Raw genomic sequence first — 16,243 nt, forward strand, 5'->3', positions numbered from 1 at the left:
TCTTTCGTGAAAAGTGGCTGTGTTTTTCAAAATACTTCACTTTTCCATATTCATAGCAAATGTCTTTTGCTAACCTTATTTCCATATGTGTGCAGTAGCATTATTCGCAGATAATAAGATAACTGACTCATTTGTGAAGCCCTGGACTATGAATACCGACCAGTGTTTATTGTGCAAATATAACTATTAAAGTTTTTAAGCCATTTGACTTAAAATATTGTGAGTACTGCTCTGTAAATGACAATACTTAATGAGATGGTAGAACCCAATGATAGTAGACCTCACTGTTATTTTAACAGTGATTCTGCTGCTGCAGCATGTTTAATGTGGATGTGATCTCCAAGTGAGGCCTTCTTTCAGATCTGCCATTGATACAGACATTTTTCCTAGTAACATGCAATTAAATTTGCAATGATGCTGGTAGATTAGTGATAAAAGAAGTCTTATACTTTAGCTCAGAAGTCTTTTATAGGACCTATTTAATAATTCCGTGCATATGGAATATGTCGAGTGTGGTGCCTTGTACTGCAGTCTAGAGAACATTTTGTTGTAAAAAGTATTAAGCTATGACCCATGAGTCTCAATACATGTTATCTTGCTCAACAATGAAAGGTATTTTCAAATATTCTATTTACATGCATACACACAAATATCCCAAATATGGGCAATAATGCCCTTCTAGTCTGCCAATAAACTAAAAAATAATTTCCATAATAAGTACCCAAGTTGTTCTTAAAATATCTAATGTAGTGCTTGCATTAATATAATTTGGTAGTTTATTCCATGCAACAGCTGCTGTCTCAGAGAATCAATTAGAGCATCTCTCATTCCTGTTTAATCTGCTATACTAGTTTTCTGATGGCTATGTACTACTCTTTAATAACCCCAGAAATTCTCAGAGGTAGTTGTCTCTAAATACTGTAGAAAAATAACCTTTTCATTGAAAAGAAAAATAAATGTATCATTGATATTGTTAGCCATAGTTACCATTAGCATTATTGTTATTTCTATATCTCTTATTATAGTCGGTGCCATTGAATGTTGTGTGCATAGTGCCATTGTTTGTACTGATTGCATTTATTAATTCTGCTTTCGTGTATTACTGTGTATTAATCTTGCTGTTTTCTTGGCATATCATATGATAGTAGCTAACAAAAACAGTGAAAAGCAAGGTGTATATGAAGCCAATGCCATTTAAAAGAATGTTTTTCCCAGATCTTCAATAAAAGACATGCAATTAAGTTGTATTCCTAGCAGAGAGGTACTGGACATATTCTGTTCTGTAATATAACCTGAGACTGAAACACAGGACCTCATCTTCTGGACATCTGCTGACAATGCACTAAGCATCTGTGTTTGTTTAACACCTTTATTGAATTTCACTTAAGCCGCGGTGGTACAGCGGTAGCATTGTTGCCTCACAGCAAGAGGTTCTCCTGTTCGATTCTTGGCTGGAGTGCCTTCTGTGTGGAGTCTGCATGTCCTCCCTGTGGTCGAGTGGCCTCCAAAAGACATGCGTGAATGAGCGTGCCTTTGCTGAAGGTTGGGCATCAGGCTAGCAACTCGGCACCATAAAAATCTACTGCCAATCATTAGCAGACCGGAGTCCTGCTGTGGTGACCCCTAATCGGGAAAAGCCGAAAAGACAAACATTGAATTTCACTTAAAATGGAGGCAAACATACATTATATAAACGAAAACAAGCTACATTATCATGTTCCCAGTTACAATCATACGTCACATATATTTTTATACAATTATCATCAATCCAACATTGCATAAATTGATAAATTTCTACCTTCCCTTAAACCTCACTCCTCCTCCAAAACATTATTCTGGATGTATTGTTCCCACAATTTCCATTTATTTATTTTTTTCATGTAATTTGCTCTTACCCTTTTCTAAAGATCTCACTTCCCGTTCTTTTATCTCTTTTACAATAGTCACTACTTCATATACAGTTTTAGACTTTGATTGCCATTTTCTAGTAATTGCTTTTTAGGCAACCACCAGAATTAAACTTAACAAGGCCTTACAATGTCTAGGCAATTCAGATCCTCTATCCCATCTCAAAAAAAAAATCCCTAGTTTCACCCATTTGGTCATCCAATATTTCAGACAAACTACTCTGTAGGGAATTTTTAAAGTCTGCCAACTCATTACACTCCCAAAACATAAGTTCCAGTTACATCTTTCTTCCCCATCACATCTCCAACATTTGGTATCTTCCTGAGGAAACATTCTTTGGGGTCTGCTTGGGATATCAACTGGAGAGGCAGTACAAAGAAATTCCAAAGGCTTTCTGCTATTAGTAGAAGATATGTGATGTTGGGAATATGATTCAGTCAGCCAAACTTTCAGATATTCATTCCTGCTTCTTACTCCAGGCACACTTAAACTCGTGTTAGCAAACATAGGTAAACTAACTCTGAAAGAACTTTGCTGGATGACTGCTGTGCTGATATACACCCTAAGGAGCCAAAGACTATATTACTAATTATGTTAATGAAGAATCTGATCAAACCGCAAAGACTGATCCATTTTTGAGTGAAGGTGGGTGTAGTATGCCGTAGCGGTAGCCCACCCCATTAAAATGTAACCAAATTAGATTTTTTACCAACAAAAAAGCCAGCTTGGATGTGCAAAGGAATATTTTCAAGTTATTAAATTCCTCAAGATGGAGTGGACACCGAATGCAGAGTCATCTCCCAGCACTCATCAAAGACCAGTATGTCCTTAAACAAAGCGAAACTGCTACTAAAGGACTCATGAACTGTTAATACTTGTTTGGACTAACCACTATTTATGTTGCATGCATAAACACACTGCCAGGAAATAACATGAAGTGATTTTCTGATGTTTCTGCTGTATTGCAGTTTCAGTTTTATTGACCTATGTCTATTTAACTACTAAGTTATTAATTTAATCTGAATGTCAGATCAAATTATATTTTTATACAAAATTAAACATGGTGCATATTATCTGTGTTAATTTTAGCTTGGCTGTATCTTAGAACAAGAGGTTTGAAAGGGGGCAAATAAGCACTGAGACAGTTTAGTTCAGCCTAACTGTTATAACACTGCACTGCATACCTGAATAGGGTCTTTTGCATTTTGTGTAATGGCGTATTTATTTATTTATTTTTCAGTTTCGTAAGAATGTAATATATATGTAGAAAAACAGTAAGATTAAAGTATAGAATTTCTTTTTTCACACTTTCTTTTTTTAAAGAAATGCTCTAATTAATCAACTTTGCATTCTGGGGAATGGGTATTTTACTTTTTCAGTTTTGTAAGAAATAGTTTAGAAAACCATACACAGTATGGAGTTTTTTTTAATCTTTCCCTGTTTTTCAAAAAAATATAATGTATATATTAATAAAGTGGCACTCATTTTATTCACAGATGAATCCTGAACAATTATCTTCCTCTCTGTTTTGTTTTAAAGTCCTCCCCACACGCACTCTTTTAGAATGTTATTTTCTGCAAAAAATTTGTAGATGGCCCATTTTTCATGTGGCAGTGAACTGTACAAGACAGTCAATTGCTAACAGAACAGTTAAATAAAATTACACCCTTCTTACAATTTTGTTTAGGTTATAGAGAGAAAACATTTTAGACATGACTATGAACGCAACAATAAGACAATGTGAAAGCCAAGTTTATATGAAAAATACCTTTGCAAATATTTATTTTTACTTTTCTAGTAGCTATCTATATTTATTCAGAAGACTATACCATATGTGCAGTTCATCAGCAACTTTAATTAGCAAAGATAGTGACATTGAAAATGAATTTTTATTTACTGTAAATATGTTTAGATAGGAGTTGACACTTTTTTTGTATTTAATTATTAATGGCATTAAAGAGAAAAATAAAACAGATTGCCACTAATCTTGTTAAAAGGGATACATGTTGCTGGTTGTCTTCCAAAAAAGAGTAAGAACATTAATTCTTTCTATCTAAAGAAGAGTCCATACTGTGATATGGTTAGGAAATATATAAATGACAAGTGGAACATTCTTAGGGAGAATACTCTTGATTTCCGTTGATTGGCAGTCAAACCTCTTTAATATATATAAAAAAGCAATTAATCTGAGAAGTCGTATACAGCTGGAAACTATTTTGATACCCTTAACTAATGCTGATAAAAATCCTGGCATCTATAAATGTGGGCAATGTGGAACAGATAGAGTTTAGAGGGACCTTTCATTTATTTTGAAAATCTGGATAGAACAATACATATGTAGTGCATGGAGTGCCATGATTATGTTGAGACCTGACCTAGAGGTGTGTAAGAATTGTTACATACCCCTAAGTGTTGTAACAGTCAAATATAAGGAAGAGACGTTCATTTGGTCCCTGAATATCCTTCCTCCTATGGCCATGGAAGTTTACATATGTTAGTCTATAAGTAAATTATTTGAATTAGGGCAGTATTTAAAAACTGTTGCTGACTTTTTTCTTACTTGCTGTCTATGCAACAACACTCACTAAGTGCTTTATTGGGTTTCAAAGCTAGTAAAATGTATTACATATTTTGTAACTGATAGTGCATGGAGTAGAAAGGTCACCATGCTCTACAAAGAGTTATGATTGGGTCTCAACAATCATAATCCATTATTATGTGTTCTTGACATGGATGCCAAGATACACCCCTCGAGTTTCGCTCTTGAGGTGAATTTCTTGGAATCCATGTCTCAAACACATAATGTAGTTACAATTGGAGACCCAATCATAACAGTCTGTATTACATCATTATAGTTCCAATTCTGTTGGTATTATTTATGTTGCAGTATGATCCATTTGTGCCTGTTTTGATGTGGTAATGATGACACAGAAGTTGTTGGATAAAACACAGGGGTGTAATTATGCTATGAATTGACAGGACAATAATAATGTCGCTGTTTAGACTGTACCAAGGTTCTATTTAGTGTAGCAGACTAATAGTCATTAGAATTCTGGGGTGTGACTTTAAGCAAATTAAATGCCAAAGAACATAGATGGCAAATATATTTGCAAGTAGATAGGTTCCCTAGTCTTAATGAAACCAAAGTTTTTTTTCAAGGATAGAAGATGGATTAAAAAGTAAGAAGGAGAAAATAATTATTTGTATATTTTTATACTTTCGCTGCCTAATTTAAATGTATTGGGTCATGTGACTCATAATGTGATGTTGTTAATGAAAATATAGTGTGTTTTTATCATTGTGATATTCTGAAAAAGTCCTATAACAATATTGGGCGAAAACACTCCACAAATCTTTTGATTTTATTGCCATTGTATGATGCTGTTTTATAGCCTTTGTTATAAAGTTATTCACAATAGTTTATTAAGAAATTGGGAAATTATATCTGTTGTTTATTAAGAAAAATATGGTATAATTACATGCATCTAGTATTACTCTTTCATCTCGTTATTCATCCATCTTCCCTGCCATGGGAAGCCAAGCTTTCTCCTCAGTCAAATGACTGATTCATTTCCACACATTTTCCCAATAGTCATTCAAAGCCATATTACTCGATGGGGTGAGAGTTGAGTAGAAGTGAGCAGTTATTCATAAGTGGGTGGGATGTCTTGTTATGGCATACTCCTAGTCCCTACCCCTCACCCATAGTGTGGTGATTATCAATGGATGATCTACCAGTACAATGGGAGATCTGTAACCATAGCAAGGAATTTTCTTCCCTTACTTTAGGAAAGGCAAGTCTGAAAATTCCAGTTCCTCCAAGCCAGCGTCTCAGAGACTGGGTCTACTAATCAAACCTACATCTGCTTCACAGTTTGAGCACCTTCCTTCTGCAATGTGGAGGTACCTCTAAACTTAAACACTACTCATTTTTCAACACCTTGGGCACTTTTTTTTATTCTCAAAGGATGCTGTTGTCTCATTTTGTTTTAAAACCATACACATTTATTTGCTTATTGTTGACAGAATATTTTTCTTTTCCTTGTTAAATTGCCTACATATAAAATGCTTCTATTATATAAAACAGTCATATTGTATTTTTATGTGTATGTATGAGTGTGTGTGTGTGTGTGTGTGTGTGTGTGTGTGTGTGTGTGCGCGTGTTAGTGCATGGGCTAAATAATGGCAGTCCAATACTTGCTTGAGATGTGTTTTTGCAGGGCTCCTCTATGGGCTATTGAACACCAAAACCTCAACAATCTGAACAGTGAAACCAAAAAAACTGATTTTTAAAAATGTCAAAAAAGTAAGTGTTTTGCAAATAGGCAAGCACCACTGTACCCCCTTGATGTTGAAGCCATGCTCCCCTCTCAAATGTACTCATATATATATATATATATATATATATATATATATATATATATATATATATTTATGTATATATATATATATATATATATATATACATATCAACTCCATAGTCATATACCATCTCAAATAATGGGAAAAAATCTTCCAAAAAGGGTGTTACCACTGACAAACACTTAAAATCTCAGTGGTAATGATTTCCAGTGGGAAACAGCATCTGGTATTTTACTCCTCTATCTTGTGCCTCAGGCAATTGACGATTCTGGAATAACACTTCATCCACCTATAGAACATCCATTTTGGAATCCTCTGGTCATATTTCATTTTTCACAGTATAAAAAGTAAATAAAAAATGCCAAAAGTCCAAAACTCCCTTTTGTTATTTTTATATATTTACTTGTGTTTGTAAACTGAGTAAGTAGGCTGATCAAAATACCCCTTTCAGACATGACTCATATGCTTAAACACACACTTACATCTACATAATAAAATAAATAAATAAAATACATTGAAATACAATGCAAAAAATGTAAACAATAGAATGGAAATAAACAAGTGAAATCCAATGGAGAGTATACTTATCATTACAAAACACTTACAATGGAGGGCAAGAACAATGTAAGAACACTAGAAAGCACACTTACAAGCTATATTCAATATTCTGCATATTGTGGTGGGCTTAGTTCACATTATAATTGGAGGAAGAGAAAGATCACCATCTTGTATGTGGTATTACATACAACATAGTTATTGAACAAAGCTTTATACATGTCAGAAATAAGACATTTTTGAATTAGGGCATGAGCATAAGAGACAGCAGAGAAAAGATACCTGGGCATTAGGAGTAAGTATAGAGAGATGGTATAGGAGTAGGCAATGAGAAAAGAAAGAAGGGAATATAGAGACAGAGGAACAAAAAATAGAGGACAAGGAGGAGAAGGGATAATTAGAATAACCTAATAGTAAACATAATGTAGACAGTGTTATTTACAAATTCACATAGCTGGTGTCATTAGTTTGACATATGGAGTCTTAGGTGAGAGGCAGTGTGACAATTGTTGTAAGGAGAGTGTTTTGTAAAATTATCCTTTGTCTAGATTTCAGGAGCATTTGTTGGTTTCTTTTAAGCAATCATATAGTTTGTTTTTACAGCCCTTGTAATAAGTATCCTGTCTTATTTCTTGTGGAAGGCTGTTCTAGTTGCAGGAATATATCTACTAAAACATCTTCCTCTAATGGACAGATGGAATGGGGGCCTCATTAGAGTAAGGGCATTGTTTTCTTGGTTTAATATCAAGTGTTACGAGTACTTTACCTGCAGCTTAGACCCCTGAGTGGAGCAATACTTTTCATGGGGAATTTTAAAGGTATGACTAGATAACAGGAGGGTGGATCTAGCTGGAACAAACAAACACTTAGCTTTTAAGAGTGAAACACAGTGATGCTCACAATGAAGGGAGATATTAATGATTCTGCAAACTGCACTAGTAGTAGTTTGTATTAAGTTGATTCTGTGAGCAGAATGCAGTTTAAGTATAGATAGAGAATATTCCAGCCTGGTAATTCATTTATTTTAGCTATTGCTCTGCAGGCTTCAGAAGAGAGGGGCTTAGAAATGAAGCAGACAGGCTTAAGTTGGAAAATAATTTGTAATGGCATTTTAATTGTGATTCCTTAGAAAAATAGTTGGGCCATGTATATAACCTAGATATTTATATTGTTAGTCAATATTTACGGTAGCATTAATTGGGGTGACAATTTTAGGGAATATGAGGATGAGAGTTTATTTGATGTTTCAGATGTCGTGACAGCGATTTTATTGCTATTTGTTGTCAGTATGATTTTAGATAGCTAGAGGGATAAATAGTTGAGGTCTTTTTGCTATGAATATTTTAATTCTGGGGTATTGTGTCCTCTATGCACTGGTGATATTGGTGGAAGGTATAATTGTATCAACGTTATTTAAATTTAATAAGATGAGAGAGAAAACAAGATATAATCCGACCAAATCGGCTTTTCATTTTTACTTCATTATTTGGTTTGTAGTTTTGCGGTTACTAAACCAACCTTTACTTGCCTGCTTTTCTTTTTTCTTCATCATTTAAAAAGATGGAGAATAAGATAGGACAAAAGACTAATCCTTGTGGAACTCCTACTCTAAAAACTTCAGTGGTAGTTAGAGTGCCTACTTTGAGATTACTAGCTCTATTATTCAGGTAATTCCTGAAGAAGAAAGTGAAATTATGGTTAAAAATGAGCAATTCTACCAGTTTGTGGTTTACACTCTCAAAAACTCTTATAAAGATGTCTGCAGAAACATGTTCCCTTTCTACTGATGATATAATGTTATCAGTTAACAGTATGGATAACAATAAGACTGATATAACCACTTTTGGACCTCTGATGAGTTTTTATTATAAGGCTGTATTTGTTGAGGTGTTCCTGTAGCTGGTTCTATATGAGTTTTTCAAAAAAACGTTAGATACAGGGAAAAATGGAAATGGGGCAGAAAACAGCAGAGGAGGTTAGAGTGTTTTTTGGGGAGTGGGCATCATGACTGAACTGTCTGGGGATAATTCCTGTTGTTACTAACAAGTTGAAAATAGATGGCTGCTCTTGGGATTGGGATCATTGTTCATATCATAATTGTCAAGGCATTGTCTAACTTCCCTTGATATTATGTCATGAAAATAAAATACTGCCAAAGGAAGAAAGGAAGATTGTGATGAGGGGTTCTCATTACAAGAGATGAGTGACACTACAGGTAGAATTCTTTTCTCATAGGAGGAGATGACTCAATTCTGAAAGGTTGTTTGTCCTTGGGATTGTTAAAGATCAGGTTAAAGACTGCACTTAACTAATGAAAATGACAAAGAATGGGATGGAGAGGTGGCATCTTAATTGCAATATAGGAAGACATTGCAATGCTATAAATGTGTTAATGTTAAAAACAAAAAAGGGTACTTTTTTATTAATGGGGCAGCAGTCATCTGCAAACCTGGTAATCCCATTGTTGAAGATTATCCTTCTGACTTGCAAGGAAAAGTCAGTATTACTCTGAGAAGAAAGGCCAAATTCAAAGCAGAACACAGCAATACAGTAAGCAGTGAGAAAATCAGTAGTACTGTCACAGCAAAGACAAAATTAAAACCCAGAAAAAATAAGCAGCAGTGACTTGACAGCCGACGTACATTTTCTGTGCTGCCCCCTTAAAGGTTTGGGTACTCCCAATGCAATACGATCCTATATAGTTGTATCTTCGAATGACTATTTGTAGTGTTACACTGCTTAAGTATAAAGGTCCTTGTTGCTTTTGTCACTATGCATTTCACTTCTCTATTTTCATACTTGTTGTAAAATATGACCAGCTTAGTTTCCACAAAACTGCAGTAAAATGTACTAGTAGTACTGACTTTAATAGAATGTCATTCATGTTTGACTTACTTCCTGTTTTTGCAGTACAATCCCCACCATGTTGTATTTACGAGGGGATTATATAATATATTTTGAAAGTCTTGCGACACCTCCTAAATGAACTGGTGTGGGGCTTTAGCTAGAAGTAGAAAGCATATGAACGGGAATTGCGAACAAGTGCAGAATGGCCCTAGTCAGTGAAGTTTCCCCAAACACAGGCAATAGATGTGACCGGGAATCTGCAAGTAACCAATAGGTTAGACATACACAAAAGTTGTGGAGAATGCAAAGGTACTAGAAATTGTAAAGGAAAATGAAACACTGGGTGGGAATCTTGCAAATTAGGAAGGTAAAGTAAACAAAAAGTACAGACACGTGTGAAGATGGGCTGTAGAAGAGGAGTTCTCAGGGCTACTGAGACTGTGACTCATCCAAAATTGCAGGTGCTTTAATGCAAAGAAGCAGCAGACATGATGAGGTATAGATAAGTAGTAAGAAGACGATCACAGGAAATGCAAAAAATATAAGCTAAATGGGTTTTCGGCAAAGATGGAAGGATAATCCTCAACAACATGATTACCTTGTTTGCGGACGACTGCTGCCCTGTTAACAGAAAAGTACCCAAAAAGTTGTCTTTCAACTCACTGCACCCAGCTTTCATGCAGTCATGCTATCATGCCATCATGCTTAGTAGTGTGATGTCATGATTTTTCAGCAGTTGTACTAGGCAATAGCCATTAGAAATAAAAATTAAAATATAAAGCAAATTCGAGAAATGGACATTGCAGCCAAAGTAGCATTTAAATATTCTTCTTGATAGACTGTTCACTTTGTGGCCTTACTTTCATTTTTCATTGCTGCATTTACTTTGTTGTGTGGACAGTGCAACATGTCTAACCCTTCCCAAACAGAAAATCAAGGACTCAAAGGTATGTGCATTTACAAATGCACATCTAAGCTTGTTTGCATGTATGTCATCCAGAGAAAAATAAGCACAATAACAAATATTGCAGTTTTTAATAGGTGAACATGGCAGAGATAAGAAGGCTTTGGCACCCAGATCAATGTAGTAATTTAATGCCCTTTACAGGTGCATATATGAAAGGCTATAAACATAATGCCAGATAACCATTTTAAGAAATCTTATTTTTGCAAAAATCTCTATTTTAGGTAAACATTGGACCAAAACAGATAACAGCTCTTTGGTGATTATTATCGCAGGAAAGAAATGGAATGCAGATGCTGCATTACATTTCTTCACTTTGAACATTGCAATTAATTATGTGTCCCATAGCAGAATTAAAGTTAGGGGAATCTTTTTATTTTCAAAAACCACATGGGATTAGAGATTCTGAAGACAGTTCCAATCTGCTTAAACATATAGTGACACACCCCCTTTTGATGTTGGCTAGCTCTGCTGCATGCATAAGCATGATCTGTAGCTTACTCTTTTCCTGAGTGCAAAAATGTTTTGCATAGTTGGTATGATTATTGATTGATTTCCATAGTTTCCAAGATGTACACTTTTCTTTCATTAAGGATTTCAGGATAGAGTTTAGCTAAGAACAATGGCTGTTTCTTATTCTCTTCTCATTACTGGGGAGGTGTTTCTTTACCACTCTGTTGACAAGGGTTTTAAAGTGATGTAAAGTTTCATCGGGTTCACTTAAATGGTAAAAGGGAGCCCGATCTGAGTTGCATTGTCCTGAAAGGACTTTGGGGGGAATTCAATAAAGTCTACATGGAGTGATTTTTCTGTGTAGGCATAATGGCATGTAGCTTACATGGACGTAAGCAGCCGTGTAATCCAGTAGAAGAACAGAGGGGCATGCACAAGTGTGTGAACACTGAAGTGTCCATGGCATGCAAGTCATCTCATAAGCAGGTGAACTGCATGCAAATGATGGTGCTGGAGTCATCCAACAAGCAGATAAGCAGTCCTGCAGACCCCATTTTGGTTTCTGAAGTATACATGGAAAATTTCTGGGTACAAGAAAATAAAAATTGAACAGGGGATGTAAAAGCCCATGTAGAAGGTCAAAAATTGCATAGTGGACACATATGTGTGCAAAACTATGCCCTGTGTGTCCAAAAAGTAATGCAAAATAATTTAATATATATTTTTTTAAATACCCATTTTACGTTTGAGTGGCACAGAGCAGTGCACAAACATGCTGGTATGCAAAAAAATATATATTTTAAAGTTTAAAAATGAACAACAGGAAATATGTGACAATAATACATTATAGGGTGCTGCATGGAGTATGTACAATGGTAGATTTCTGTGGTTGCTAAGGTGGCAGGCCCTGGGATAGTGTAGTATCCAGGCTGTGTGCATGTACCTTCCCTGCTAAACACAGCAGGAGAGCCTGCAAACACACTCACACCAGCTAAAAGAAGTGCCCCAATGCTAAACAAAGCTTAGCAGCACTGGACACCCCACCCTGTTTAGCTGGGGTTACTGAATAGCAAAAATGGGTTACTCTGTCCGCAGATAAAATCCATGTAGCCCCAGAACCATGATGGTGTCAACAGGAGAGCTAGCTGACATCAAAAGAGGGTGTGTCACTATATGTTTAAGCAGATTAGAGCTGAGCAGCACCAGTTTGCTTGACGTGCCTCATAGCTAAACAGGGTGGGGTGTCCAGTGCTGCTAAGCTTTGTTTAGCATAGGGGCACTTATTTTAGCTGGTTTGAGTGTGTTTGCAGGCTGTGCTGCTGTGTTTATCAGGGAAGGTAGTAAAAAAAAAGGAAATAGCCTGTGAAAGCCAATCATGTATAAATTACTGATAACCCCTGTTCCACTTACACTGGGCCATTCAAACCCCTCAATGATGTACCTGGCAGGTGGAATGCATCACAGTTAGCCAATCACACAGGCTCATACCTTCCAACCATACTGAATTCCTTGGTTTTTACAAATTTTTGGGGTCCAAATGAATGGGTGCCACAATTCCCGAGTGGCACCCCTTAATTTCCGATTTTTTCTTTTGTTGTTTTAATTTTCGCACTGTTGCAGCTGATGTCATCAGGTGCACAATGATGTTAGCTCCATCAGGGCTACCAGCCAGTCAGAATTGAGTTCAAGGAGCTCACGTCATGCAAACATCATTTCCAGCTGGGCTGGCCTGGCTGCAAATGCGAGCTGGAAGAAATGCGAGCAGTTATAATGGATTATGGCTGCAAATGCGAGCGGGACTCTTATGACGGCTCTAATGGATTATTTATGTTCAGAATGGCACTCAGGGAACAAGGAAGCAAGACTGAGGACTCTAATGGATTATTTATGTTCAGAACACCACTCAGGGGAATAAGGAAGCAAGACTGAGGACTCTAATGGGTTATTTATTCAGAACGGCACTCGGGGGAACAAGGAAGCAAGACTGAGGACTCTAATGGATTATTTATGTTCAAAATGGCACTCAGGAACAAGGAATCAAGACAAGTAAGTAAGGAAACAAAGTGTGTGTGTGTGTGTGTGTGTTTGTGTGTGTGTGTGTGTGTGTGTGTGTGTGTGTGTGTGTGTGTGTGTGTGTGTGTGTGTGTGTGTGTGTGTGTGTGTGAGAGAGAGAGAGAGAAAATGCCCCCCATTTAATACAGGCTCAAACCCTGTACCTTCGGTACAGGGTAAAAAGAGCCTAAAGTCCCCAGCCACCACCACTTGTGAGCTTTATCCAGATTTTTTTGTGCTAAAATTTGAGAGCTATGGAGAGAAGTGAGAACAGAATTTGTATTCTCCTTTTATTGGCTTTGTTTGTCCAGTTTTTTTGTGCTAATATGTTGAGAGCTATGCTGAGTGGGAAGTGAGAACCGAATTTGTTTTCCCCCATTATTGGCTTTGCCCAGGTTATCTTGTGCTAAGAGGTTGAGAGCTATGGTGAGAAGTGAGAACTGAATTCACTAAATGATAGCCATTAAGTTTCCTATTTTTCAGGAAACTGCTGATTTGTCATAGTGGTATTTTGCTCTGACTGTAGTGCATAGGGTCCTGAGTTCAAGACTTGCCAGGGAAATGCATGGCGATGACACAACATTTTATTCTAGCAACCTTCCAAATTTATACAAGCAAAGTTTAAAATGTGTCAATGTTTTCTGACCTTTTGTCCCCCCCAAACAAAAAAAAACTGAAATTGAAAATAAGTGTGAGAAGTTGTGCAAGATGCCTATGGCTTACACTACTATCATTGTATTTATAGTGTGGGTGTGTGAGTAGACTTTTATGATGGAAATGTTCTGAACTGGGCAGTTTTGTCATTATTGGTTCATGCATTTTGTTTCATTGCCTACTGGAAAAATGTTCAAAGTCCAAACAATAAATTTAAAATGCACTCTAACAAGTGTGCTGTATTATACAAGGAATATAACTTAATAAAGTCAGGAAGGTGCATCAAAGGAAAGAACGCATGTATGTTTCTTGTTTTGTGTGCAAGGGGCCAATGATTTGAAAACAACCCAAAGGTAATCTTTATCCACCACTGGCCAGATGCATTTTCTTTGGATGTGGTATGGGTTTCAATGCTGTTTTAATGAATGTGAGCTTCAAGGGTAAAGACGTTTTAATGCAAAGTCTATTTTCATTGTGAGATAGTATTGCTTTGTTTAGCAGATGTCTGCTAGTGTCTGTGCATAGTTTTGCTGCAAAATGTAAAAATAAAATCCATATAATCATTGTAGAAGTAAAGCAGTATGCACACATTAGTGTTTATGGTAAATAGGATGAAATAGCCAGGTAATGGGACATTGGAATGGCTGCAGTAGGACTCTGGTGCCATATTTTGGTTGTCTGTTCTTCAGTTTGCATTTGAAAGTTGGTATCTCACAATTCCATTGGAGTGAGTGGGGTTAGGAAATTATGTATGCAAATTAGATGTTAATCAGCGTACAGATTTGTACCTATTTTTCATGGGCCTTGTCCAGATTTTTGATGTTTCCAGGTTGAGAGGTATGCACAGGCTGCATCTGTAGCAGACCACTATAAATTATGCATATACCCTACAATCTGATTTCCCCCCATACTCTGTACCATTGGAGTACAGACTTGGGAATTTTAACTGACAGAATGCTAGGGACTGCTGCTGCTGCTCTGCTACATCCGCATGTGATAGATGCTGAGGTCAGTGCTGATGCTGCTGCTGACAGTAGGCCTAGACTGAGAAGGAGAAAAGTGTTCATGCCCAGGGTAACCTTCCAGGGGCTACATGAGCTGGAGATTGTAGAGCATTACAGGGTGGACAGGGACGTACTACAATAACTCACCAAGCTCTGCCGCCCTCAACTCAGACCCAGAGTCAACAGAGGGGAAGCCATCTCAGTAGAAACAAAGGTATGTGTAGCCCTTAGAATACTAGCTACAGGTACTTTTCAAAGGCCAACTGGGGACATGATGGGGTCTCGCAGGCATCAACATCCAGGATATTCCACCAGTTCCTAGCTGCCATGCAGACACACACCAGTAAGCACATTTATTTACCCCAAACCCATGAGGAGAGGGACAGCAGTATGCATTTCATCTACCATGTAGCACACTACCCTGAGGTACTGGGTGCCATAGACTGCACTCATGTACACATGAAAGCGCTGCCTGGTGAGTAGGGTAGAGTCTATGTCAACCGCAAGGGGTATCACTCCATCAACTGCCAGGTTGTGTGCAATATCCAGGGCATTAGCATGAATGTGTGCACTGGCAGCCCTGGAAGTTATCACAATTCCTATAACTGGCATGAATCGCAGCTGTACCAGATGTTTGCCAGAGGGGACATCCCATACGTACATCTACTGGGGAATGCTGGCTATGCACTGGAACCATGGATGATGATACCCATCACAAATGCACACACCCCTACTGAAGAACACCATAATGAGGTACACACACAAACTAGGAGCATCATAGAGCATGTTTTTGGGTTGCTCAAGTCACGTTTCCGGTGCCTCAATATATCTGGTGGAGCCCTGCAGTACTCTCCAGCCACATGTGCAGAGATGTTCACAGTATGTGCTATGCTACACAATATGATCCTGAAGAAACAGCTATTGCAGGATCATTATAGGGAAGGGACACTCAGCCCCCCTGCCAGTGCCTAGGTCCCCACAGCCACACCCACAGGGTGACTTGGAGGAGGAACCCCCATGAGGCTGTCCCTGTAGGCAGACGTAGGCATGTATAGGAAAGTGCTTACCATAGCTGTAGCATTCTTGTTTCATTAAAGTGTTTGTGTTCTACCGTTTTGTGCACCCAGTTTCTTTTTATCAGACTTAGGCATGCCCAGTATGCCCTGTCCTTGACAAAGTAACAACACATAACAAATGCACTGGCAACCTGGGATCCTAGGGACTGACACTTTATTCCAACTCACATACATAGTAAAAAGGATCCCAGCCACACAGCACAACCTGTACCTTACCATGAATTGGCTGTGCACTGCATGCATCAGACAGAGTCAGCCCTGCAACACAGGTATCTTAACTGCTGCATTCACAAGGCAAGTCACTCTCATTTACAACAAAGGTATGGGGTACTAGACTATGGTAACATGTGTATAGATGTGCTACATGT

Source organism: Protopterus annectens, chromosome 2.part0 (genome assembly GCF_019279795.1).
Source record: "Protopterus annectens isolate FY-2018-M chromosome 2.part0, PAN1.0, whole genome shotgun sequence".
Taxonomy (NCBI): Eukaryota; Metazoa; Chordata; order Ceratodontiformes; family Protopteridae; genus Protopterus; species Protopterus annectens.